Source organism: Peromyscus maniculatus, chromosome 23 (assembly GCF_049852395.1).
Source record: "Peromyscus maniculatus bairdii isolate BWxNUB_F1_BW_parent chromosome 23, HU_Pman_BW_mat_3.1, whole genome shotgun sequence".
In the NCBI taxonomy this organism is placed as follows: Eukaryota; Metazoa; Chordata; class Mammalia; order Rodentia; family Cricetidae; genus Peromyscus; species Peromyscus maniculatus.
The window spans coordinates 57776930-57786796 of record NC_134874.1 but is presented as its reverse complement, the minus strand read 5'-3'; positions in this window follow the sequence as shown (position 1 = coordinate 57786796).

Below are 9867 nucleotides of genomic sequence, written 5' to 3'. Positions count from 1 at the left end.
AAACTATGAGCAGTGATGAGAATCAGATGGTAGAGCGACAGCTTAGCACTCACAAAGCCCTGGCTCCATCCCCAGCACCGCATAATTGGTAATCCCAGAACTCAAGTAGTATAGGCATGGGGGTCAGAAGTTCAAAGAGAAAATTCAAAGCTATGTAGAGAGTTTGAGACCAGTCTGGGGTACATGAGACCCTGTTTTGGGGGAAAAAAAACAACACCAACAAAACCCAAATTCCTCTACTCCTTCTACCCACCGAAATTCAACCTCTGCCACTCTGTGACGGGTCATCGTGAGAAGGAGACAGACCTCACCACTTCCTGCTGAACTATTGACACCTAGCAGGTTCTGGGAGAGAGGGAGGCCTTGTATTCAGTTGTGTGCCCACTGGTGGGTGGTGACCCCACAGGCTCTAACGGACAGTTCTAAACCCACAGTCACACAGGTGGCACTAGTCAAAGTCTGCAGGACACAAACAAATCACGAATATGGGAAAGAGATTTGCAGGGAAGAAGTGAGGCTGACGAGGGTGGGAGTGAAGGGAGAGAGAGTGGGGGATTAGTCAGGATGCCTCAGATACACGTGTAACGTTGTCAGACGACAAAATGTGTTAATTAAAAATAAGGACAGTGTGTGCTCTGGGGTGGGGATGTAGCTCACCTGAGAGAGTACTTGTCTGGTATGTACAAAGACCTGGTCTGGATCATCAACACCACATAACAGGGTCTGGTGGTGGTTCTAATCCCTGCACTCCAGGGGTAGAGACTGGAAGACCAGAAGTTCAAGGCCATGTTGTCTACATAGGAAGTTTAAGTTAGCTAACTTGGGCTACAGTGTGAGACCCTGTATTTAAAAAGTACATGTCACTTCAATAAGGAAGTCAGGAGATGGGAGAGTCCAGGTGTTCGGGAGCATTACTTTAATATACAGTATTGCATCTCCATGTTTTCCTTACATATAATTCCATTCTATGGAAGTGAAGAGCACACAGGCTGCTGGGGAATATAGCTCAGTGGTAGAGCATTTGAGCATCATGCATGATGTCTAGATCCAACCCCTTTTAGGAGGAGGAAAAATCCACAAACCACCAAGTTGAGGCTCATTGGTGGGTGAGATGGCTCAGCTGGTAAAGGTGCTTGCTGCCAACACCTGACAAGGTGTGTTTGACCCTGGGACCCACATGGTAGAAGGGGAGAACTAACTCCTGCAGCGTGTCTTCTGACCTCCACATGCATGTGATAGCACAGTCAGACACACCCACAAAGTACATTTAATAAAAATGTTTAAATAGCACCAAGACCATGTATTCTGTTTTTCCTCTGCAGAGAAAGACCTGGTACATGGGTTAGAACCTGTACATGTCCTACACATTGACCAGGTGATGGCTGTTGGCATGGATTCTAAGTGCTCTGGCCATGTCCTGTGATGTGCAGGGCAGGTAGATGGCCATGAGCGTAAGGCCCCATACTTCCTAGTGAATCTGTTGTTTTCATATATTCAAAGGAAAAGAGAATGGAAGGAAAGTACGAATGACCAGTAGTCAGGCCTAGAAATCAGACCATCTTAGCAAATATGCTTTAGAGGAAGGTCAGAATGAATTTTCACAGGGCATTGGCTTCTGAAAAGAACCTGGAAGACTTGGGGTTTACATGAACAGGTTAAGCTGTTGACGGCTGCAGGGTAACCTACTCTCCTCTAACCTTCCTTGAGTGTAGTCGCTGTGACTCTTTCAGTTGGGAAACTAGAAATGGGTGATCCCACCCACCAACACCTTAGTGTCCTCTTGACTCACATTCCTCTTTCTCCCTCTGAGAGGGGATGCCGGCTGGGTTCTGGGCATGGAGAAGCCTGCATGTGCCAAGTACTAAGTAGAACAGAATCTCAATCTTTCCCCTCATCTCTAGTGAGGGAGAGACTCTAAAAAAATTAGCACCATATCAGTCAACATGCTCAGAGGCAGCAGTAATTGCACTCGGTGAGTTATTAACAACAATAGTAAAAATAATAGGAGATGAAGGGGGAGGAGATGTATTAGGAATGCCTAAGAGGGAGCAGGAAGGAGTTGGGGCGTGTACAATCAAGATGCATGATATACATGTATGGGATTGTAAAAAAAAAAAAAAAATCAATAAAAGGTACTTTTTTTTTTTTCAAAAAGCTGTTGGGGCTGTAGATGTGGGTCAGCAGTTCAGAACACTTGCTACACTTTCAGAAGTTCTGGACTTGATTCCCAGCACCCACACCTAGTAGCCCATAACTGCCTGTAAATCTATCTCCAGGGGGATCCAATGTTGTTCTTTGGCCTCCAAAGGCACCCAGCTACAAGTGGCATATGCACAGATACACGGGGGGGGGGGGGGCGGATTTTTAATGAAAGCATAGCTTTTGAATTACAAATTGTGATAGGGATTATAAAGTTAAACAACCTTGAACTGAGTATCTCAGTCAGACTTAATATCCATGACCATTACTACAATTTGCTCTCTCTGAAAAAAAAAGTGAAGATATGACATGAGGAATGGAAAGTATGTGGTCTCTGGTATTCCTAGACTTGTCTCTTCATCCATGTAAAAGAGAAATTGAGCAGAATTGACCTAAGAAGTTAAAATGCCTGCTTATCCAATTGTAAGATCTTTTCAATACTATTTGCCTCTCTTAACCTCTCTCCACATCAGGAAGTTCCTGACACCTATTTCTTTATCATTACTCCGATCTTATTTATCACTTAGGATCTCCCAAGTCCTCTAGCCTCACCAGGATCCAAGAGCTCCTAAGTATAGGATGGAGCACTAAGAAATAAGAAGAACGTATAGAAGTCACCCAACATTGTGGCCTTGAGTTCTAGAAATTACATTTTTTTCCTCAACTGGAAGTTTGGGGAAGTGTGGCGGACCACACAATCACAGGTACAGGCACACACATGCACCCTATACCAACAAAGCTTACATAAAATAGCCAGGTGGTGGTGGCATGCACCTTTAATCCCAGCATTCGGGAGTCAGAGCCAGGCAGATCTCTGTGAGTTTGAGGCCAGCCTGTTCTACAGAGCAAGATCCAGGAAAGGCACCAAAATTACACAGAAAAACCCTATCTCGAAACACAAAAACAAACAAAAAAATCAAAGAAAAAGCTTACATCAGACAATAATAGCTAATGTTTACTTTTCTAAGTACTTTGCCCACATTAGCTGATATCATCCACTCCTCAGCCCTGTGAGGATAGCTCTATCACAAGTGAAGAAACCATGCCCCAAATGATAACTGATTCACCCAAGGTTGCATAATAAATCTCTGACACAACCAGGAAACAAGAGATCATGTAGCTCTAAAGCTCAAGGTTTCCATCTTTTTATTTGTATTTGTAATTAAAATAAAATTACATCATCCCCTTCCTCTCCTCCCTCCAATACCCCCCATGTCCCCACTCCATCTCAATATCATGGCCTCCTTTTAATTATTATTGTTACACACATATAAATATAAATGTATAAAAACAACCTGCTGAGTCTGTTTAGTGTGGCTCATTTGTATATGTTTACAGTGCTGACCATTTGGAACTGGACAAGCAATTAAGGGACTCATCCCTAGTGAAGACTAATTTTCTCTCTCTCAGCAGTCATTAATTGCCTACAGCACTTCACCTGGAGATGGAGTCTTGTGAGATTTCCCTGACCATGTTATCATGTCTATCGATAATGTCGTTGTTGAGATCTTGTTTAAGTAACCACATTGTTGTTTCATGGATGTGACTTCCTGTCATTTCCAGGAGATGCACAGCAGACTTCCTAGTCCTCTGACTCTTACAATATGACTGTCCCCTCTTCCTCAAGGTTCTTTGAGACTTAGATGTGGGGGTTGTGTTGTAGATGTCTGGGTCTTCACCTTTCACAGGCTCAGCCTTGCCCAATACCATATAAGATTAGTGGGGGAAAAGGCACCTCATCCAAGGCCTTCCAATGGGTGATATCAGACCTCTGCCCTCTAACCAGGGACAAGGTAAGGAGCTCTCACAAGCCCACAGTGAGGGCTGGAGGAAGGTGAAGCAAGAATTCCATGCTGCCGTTCGGGCCCTGAAAGTAAGCCCTGCTGTTGATTTTATACCAAAGGAAACCATCAAGAATTTCCACATAGTTAATTTCCATCATTCCCAGAGACTCTATCACTAACATGCACATGGCACTTCAGAGCTTGTAATTCTGGTTACACTCTCTTCATGATCCACAAGTTACTGAGATAACTAGGCTATTCTAGGCCCCATTTTGGTACTGAAGCCATAGCTTAGTAGGTAAGGCACTGAATGCTCTTGATGATGACCTGAGTTCAATTCCCTATACCCAGAAGGTGGCTCACAATGTTCTGTTACTCCAGTTCAAGGGTTTTTGTCACCTTCCGGCCTCCATAGGTGCCAGGTGTGTATGTGGTACACAGATATACATGCAAGCAAGACACCCATATACACATTTTTTTCTTAAATCTCTAATCCCTATGTTACATAAGTGGAGACCTATATCTAGGGAACTTACCCAAGGTGACTACTACTGGATGTTTTTTTAGGATAAAAGCCAAAGGATTCCACAGTGCCACATCAACCCAGAGACTTTATAAGAAGGGCATCATGCCCAGGAAATTCTATAACTTGCTCCAAATCAAACCCACAAAAAAGGACAATGCACGCGAGTGGGGGCATACACACACACACACACTTCTAATCCAAGTAGTAGCAAACCAAACCCAGTGACACAGTGGTCCAAAGATGACACTCTAAGACAAGCTGGATTCAACCTAGACGCCAGAGGACGTAGCACAGAAAACAATGCAGATACCAGCTGTCATTGAAAGATAACGTTAAGACTGGCAAGATAGCTCAGGGAGTAAAATCACCTGTCTCCAAACCTGACAACCTGAGTTCAGTTCCCAGCTCCTATGGGATGGAAGGAAAGAATGGATTCCCTGATACTGACTTCTGGTCTTCACAACCTACACACATATTCAGTCACACACCAATAAGTTAATATGAAGTAAATACTTTTGTAAAGAACACAGGAAGCTGCAGAGATGGCTCAGCACACAGAGCACTTGCTGGTGATACAGAGGACCCTGAACTGGCATCTTAGCACCCACATCAGGTGGCTCACAGCTACTTAACACCTGTTCCAGGGGAAGCAAAATGGCCTCTGCAGGCACTTTCTCTCTCTCTCTCTCTCTCTCTCTCTCTCTCTCTCTCTCTCTCTCTCTCTCTCTCTCTCTCTCTGCCTCTCTCTCTCTCACACACACACACACACTAAAAATGAGTCTTTAAAAATGAAAAAGTCATTTCTTCTCAGTAGTTCAGTAAATAAATATAACAGTGAATGACTATTTGTATATAGAAACAATTAAACTCTTAGGTTTCACCAATCTAGCAAAAAATCCTCCAAATATATGAAGAAACCCTTCTTTTCTCACTTAAAAATTTATACATGAGTACTGTATTTACATCATTTCCACTTTTCTATCTCTACTCTCCAACTCCTCCAATGACCCCACCCACTCTCAACTTTATGACTCCATCCTGCTAAGCCCACTTAGTATTCCTTGGGTATAACATCAGTTTAGAGATGACCATTTGCAGGTGTGTCCACTCACAGCCCACAAGCCACATGCAATCAAGGGCAACTCTGAATTCAGGCCACCACCAAACCATCAACTTAATTAAAACATAAGTGTGTGGGTTTTTACAATTTCTCAGTTTGTAACTCAATTTGTGGTTCTGGGACATGAATCATGTAGAGGACAACACTCTGTCACAATGACAGAGTTGAACTCAACTGCACTATTTGACAAGTTCACCATTAGCACTTCAACTTTTTTCTCTGGATATCTCCCACCCCAAAACATTTCAAAAATGACCCATCATTTTAAAATAAAGTCTCTCAGTTGATTTTTGCTGTCAAAATGTCTTCATTTCACAAGTCCAACTTGTGCATGCCAGAATACTCAGGAGGCAAAGTCTGAAAATCATTGAAGAAAACCAATATTTGTTTTACCTCCCTATTCTGCTTGAACTCAGCTAATGCTGTAATAGAGAAGGGCAGGGGAAATGAGTGCATCCAAAAGGCCATTTAGCCAGGATTAATTGGGTTCATGACTTAGAGCCGTAGATCATTAATTAAGGCAAGGGCTCCCTTGATCATTAGTAAACAGAAATAATCAGCTGTAGAAAGTCAGCAGATACCAATCACTTCTTCTATTTTCTTTAAACTACATTCCCTTGTTTATTGGAGATCATGATTATGGTGTGTGTGGAGGTCAGAAGACAATGCTGAGGGCTCAGTTCTTGACCTTCACAATAGGATCCCCAGGGACAGATCAAGTCCTCAAGTTTGGCAGCAATTGTCTTTACCACTGAGCCACATCATGACCCACACCACTTTCAATATGACAAATTATGCTATAATATAGCTGTCCTGGGTAGCTTTAAGTGTCCATTTGGCCCAGTATAGAGTCACCTGAGGAAACAAGTGGCCATTGTGCCTGCCATCCACAGTGATTTTTACAGGGGTTCTTCCCAGCCTAGGTCAGCCTCTGGTTCTTTAGTCTTCATTCATAATTTTCTCTAGAATCATGAGCATCTTCCATTTGGCCAAATTGAGTCTTCACTTGACCTGGGCTTGGATGTATCTGTGGGGGATACACAGTAAGATGACACTTGAACAAGACCAGCACAAAGAGAGATATAAGGCCAGACATGAGGGTACAAGCATTGAATCCCAGCACTCAGGTGGCAGAGACAAGAGGTTCTCTGGGATTTCAAGGCCAGCCTGATCTACATAGTGAGTTCCAAGACAGCCAGAACTACATAGAGAGATGATGCCTCAAAAAAGGGTGTGGTGGGAGACACTGGATGTGTAACCCACTGCAAGATGTCTTTAGAGGAACCAAGAGCTTAGGGAAGGCACAGACAGGAGTATCTGAAGTGGCCTGAGAGTGTCAGGGGTCACCAGCATGTCCCTCCACATGCTCTACCATGGAATAGTAGTCCAGAAGATAAACAGAGAAGGCCTCCAACCCTGAGAGAACAGCTCAGTTTAATGACAACTGTTGTCTTGGTTCATTTTGTGTTGATGTCACAAGTTATTTGAGACTGGTGACTTATTTATAAGGAGCAGACAGGATTGGTGACTGTCACCAAGATGTGATATTGACTCAGGGTCAGGCACTCAGTAGAGGGAGGAGACAGACCACAAAGGGAGAAGGAGAGGGACACCTGTGGGAAATGACGGAAGGACTTTCAAGTCGCCATTCCTGCGGAAAATAGCTGAACCTCAGCTGGAGAAGAGGGACTGGGAAAGGAGAAGGAAGGAGACATCTGTGCATAATGACACAAGGTGTACACGCTGTGGCTTGTGGGAGAAATGGTGTCTGTTCTTCAAGATTGAGGGAGAAAAAACAGAGATAATGGTTATCTGTCCATTTTATTTTTGGTTTTGGTTTGTTTAGGGAAACTGTTGGTTTTTTTTTTTTTTTTTTTGGTTTTTTCGAGACAGGGTTTCTCTGTGTAGCTTTGCGCCTTTCCTGGAACTCACTTGGTAGCCCAGGCTGGCCTCGAACTCACAGAGATCCGCCTGCCTCTGCCTCCCAAGTGCTGGGATTAAAGGTGTGCGCCACCACTGCCCGGCTTCTGTTGGTATTTTTATGTTTCATTGTTTTATTGTTGGGGTGTCTTGGTCTTGCATATGTCGATGTGGGGTGCATGCTCACACATGGTCACATATGTGTGGGCGGATGCCTGGGGAGGTCAGAAGATGCTGTTGGTTGTCTTTCTCCATAGCTCCCTACTTCATCTGGGGTCTCTGCATAAACCCGGAACTCACTAGTCTAACTAGCCTTGCTAGCCAGGCTTGGCCCAGGGATCCTGTCTGGCTCTACCAAATGGCTGTCATGTCTTCACACTTTTCAGGGTGATTCTTGGACTCTGAAATTTGGAATCCACATTTGCACACAAGTGCTTAATCCACTGACTCTAATTCCCCTTTGGCTGGCTGCATGGGTTGGGGTGTTTGTTTTTCATTGCCAAGGTTCTAACACCAGGCACTTCATCAAGTATTTTCTTAGAGTTTCCAGCTTTTAAAATAATATTGTTTTTTGAAATTTTCATAAAGTGCATCTTGATCATATCCATCTGCCACTTCATCCCTCCAGTTCCCTTCAAGATCTCACTCCAGAGAACAGAGCCCAGATGACCCATTCCCTCTCAAAGTCCACTCTGTTGCTTGGATAGTTAAGGTTTCCAACATGTGAGTTACACATAAGTCACACACAAACCACAGCAATTTCAATGACGAAGTATGTATGTCACTTCATGGTTGCAAAATAAAGCATCTGAATTTTAATTTTAGTTATGGCTAACATGAAAATCACCTGGTTACAAGAAGCCAGGTTTTAGCACAGAAAGAGAGTGTGTGTGTTCATATGTGTGAGTGCACACATGTAACACACATATTCAGGTGTATGTGCATATATGAGAGTGTGTGTATGGAGACCAGAGGACAACATCAGACATCTATCTTTTTCTTTTTTCTTTTTCTTTTGTTTTGAGACAGAGTCTCTCACTGACCTGGAATTCATCAAGTAGGTAAGACTGGCTAGCCAGTGAGTCCCAGAGATCTGTTTGTACCTATCCTGGTTCTAGGATTTCAAGCAGATGCCACTGTGGTGGATAGCTTTACGTCAGCTTGAAACAAGCTAAAGTCATCTAAAGGAAGGAATCTCGATTTAAAAATTCCTTCATGAGACTGGGTTGCAGGCAAGCCTTTAGAGCATTTTCTTAATTAGTCATTGATGGGGTAGGAGTGTGGATGTCATTAGTCTAATTAGGAAACAGATGCTATAATGTTTACACCTTTCTCTTCCAAATGTATGGTCCCTGGCCTGTGACCTGTTGTGGGTTTGGGAGCTCCATCCATGAACCTGGCCATGCCACCTTTTACTAAGGAAGAATGTGAACTGGCTTGACACTTAACCCCAGTGAAACAAGTTCAGTAGTAATTCAGAGAGGACAAAGTTATAGAGTAACATGAGATTGCCTAATGAATTTTCTTTATCAGCAAGAAGAGATAGGGAGGCTAAAGTGATGGCTCAGCAGGTGAGAGCACTAGCCATTCTTGCAGAGGATCTGATGTGGCTCCCAGAGCCCACAGTGTTAACTTACGACCATATGTAACTCCAGGTCCAGGGGATCAATGCCCTCTTCTGACATCTGGTGATTCTGAGCACAGACATGATGCACTTACATATATAGAGGTAAAATGTTCATCCATGTTTTTGTTTTTTGAGGCAGGGTTTCTCTGTGTAGCTCTGGCTGTCCTGGATCTCTATCAGTAGATCAGGCTGACCTTGAACTAAGAAATCCATCTGCCTTTGTCTCCAATGTGCCAAGATTAAAGGCATGAGCCACCACTATTTAGCTTTGTTTTTATAATATAAAAGATGGAGTTGAAGAAAAGGAGGAGACATAACCAAATGTAACTCCTCCTTAGGCCCACAGGTGCTCAGGAAAGTCCACACCTTGCAGCCTCTTCAGCAGTGGCTGCAGACCCAGATTGGGGAGCTGAGTTAATTCCTGCTTAGGTCCACAGACGCATGGAAGGTTCAGAGGGGGCTGTGTCTCCAGAAGTTCCAGTGGTAGCTGAGGAACCAGGATGGGGACCATATCTGACTCTGTAAGGTCCACAGGTATGAAGAGTGGGAAAGCTGCAGACCCAGGCAAGTGTCAACAATACAGAACTGAAATCACATTCTTCATTCTATTGACCACCATGGAATAAAACTGGATATTGATAACCACAGAAACTACAAAAAGCACACAAGCTTATGGAAACTAAACAGCACA